The 1,891-nt window shown below is 46.5% G+C and overlaps 1 long non-coding RNA gene across 1 annotated transcript; it reads left to right on the top strand.

The window, feature by feature from the left end:
- Nucleotides 1-644: 644 nt before the first annotated feature.
- Nucleotides 645-1,389, top strand: LOC142572235 (uncharacterized). The gene is made up of 4 exons (XR_012826025.1): nt 645-738; nt 858-958; nt 1,078-1,174; nt 1,294-1,389. It is a non-coding gene; the product is annotated as an uncharacterized LOC142572235 (long non-coding RNA).
- Nucleotides 1,390-1,891: the final 502 nt, after the last annotated feature.

Here is a 1,891-nt window from a genome sequence, read left to right as displayed (position 1 = left end):
AGCATGCAACGAAGTCCTTTGGGAGAAGACTGTATATATTTATGTATATGTGTACAGCGACAACAGTACTCAAGTTCCCAAATGTAAGCACCTTCCTGAGATCATCATATTCGCTACAATCAAGCTGCTGTTCATTGTGGCGCGTCATAACCACACGTCTTCATAACTGTCAACAATGCTACCTTCATCTGCATGCAGGACGCTGCAGGACATACCAGCGTGGAACGAAGTGGGTTGGGGCATGACTGTACATATTTATGTATCTGTGTACGGCGCCATAAGTCCTCAAGCTCCCAGATGTGAGCACTTGCGTGATGTCATCACATTCGCTACACTCAAGGCTGTTTAAAGCTGTAGCGCGTCATTACCACACGTCCGCGTAATGGACGTCAACAATGCTAATTTCATCTGGTTACAGGGCGCTGTGGCACCTTTCGGCATGCAACGAAGTCTCTTGGGAGAAGACTGTATATATTTATGTATATGTGTAAAGCGACAACAGTACCCAAGCTCCCAAATGTAAGCACTTTCCTGAGATCATCATATTCGCAACAATCAAGGCTCCTGTTCATTGTAGTGCTTCATAACCGCACGCCTTCATAGCTGTCGTCAACAAAGCTACCTTCATCTCCTTGCAGGATGCTGCAGGACGTATCAGCGTGGAACGAAGTGCTTTGGGGCATGACTGTACATATTTACGTATATGTGTACGGCGCTATAATCCTCAAGCTCCCAGATGTGAGCACTTGCGTCATGTCATCACATTCGCTACACTCAAGGCTTTTTTACGCTGTAGCGCGTCATGACCACACGTCCTCGTAATGGACGTCCACAATGCTACCTTCATCTGGTTACAGGGCGCTGTGGCACCTTTCCGCATGCAACGAATTCCCTTGGGAGAAGACTGTATATATTTATGTATATGTGTACAGCGACAACAGTACTCAAGCTCCCAAATGTAAGTATTGTCCTGAGTTCATCATATTCGCTCCAATCAAGGCTGCACTTGATTGTAGCGCGTCATAACCACACGTCTTCATAACTGTCGTCAACAAAGCTACCTTCATCTGCATGCAGGACGCTGCAGGACATACCAGCATGGAACGAAATGCTTTGGGGCATGACTGTACATATGTATATGTGTATTGCGCCATAAGTCCTCAAGCTCCTCGATGTGAGCATTTGCGTGATGTCATCGCATTCGCTATACTCGAGGCTTTTTTAAGCTGTAGCGTGTTATGACCACAGGTCCTCGTAATGGTCGTCAACAATGCTACCTTCATCTGGTTACAGGGCGCTGTGGCACCTGTCGGCATGCAACGAAGTCCCTTGGGAGAAGACTGTATATATTTATGTATATGTGTACAGCGAGAACAGTACTCAAGCTCCCAAAAGTAAGCACCTTCCTGAGATCATCATATTCGCTACAATCAAGCTTCTGTTCATTGTAGCGCGTCATAACCACACGTCTTCATAACTGTCGTCAACAATGCTACCTTCATCTGCTTGCAGGACGCTACAGGACATATCAACGTGCAACGAAGTGCTTTGGGGCATGACTGTAGATATTTACGTATATGTGTACGGCGCCATAAGTCCTCAAGCTCCCAGATGTGAGCTCTTGCGTGATGTCATCACATTCGCTACACTGAAGGCTTTTTTACGCTGTAGCGCCTCATGACCACACGTCCTCGTAATGGACGTCAACAATGCTACCTTCATCTGCTTACAGGGCGCTGTGGCACCTTTCGGCATGCAACGAAGACCCTTGGGAGAAGACTGTATATATATGTATACGTGTACAGCGACAACAGTACCCAAGCTCCCAAATGTAAGTACTTTCCTGAGATCATCATGTTCGCTACAATCAAGCTGCTGTTCATTGTAGCGC

This window comes from Dermacentor variabilis, chromosome 1, assembly GCF_050947875.1.
Source record: "Dermacentor variabilis isolate Ectoservices chromosome 1, ASM5094787v1, whole genome shotgun sequence".
Lineage (NCBI taxonomy): Eukaryota > Metazoa > Arthropoda > Arachnida > Ixodida > Ixodidae > Dermacentor > Dermacentor variabilis.
The sequence above is the reverse complement of the archived record's forward strand: the minus strand, read 5'-3'. Positions and strand labels throughout refer to the sequence as shown.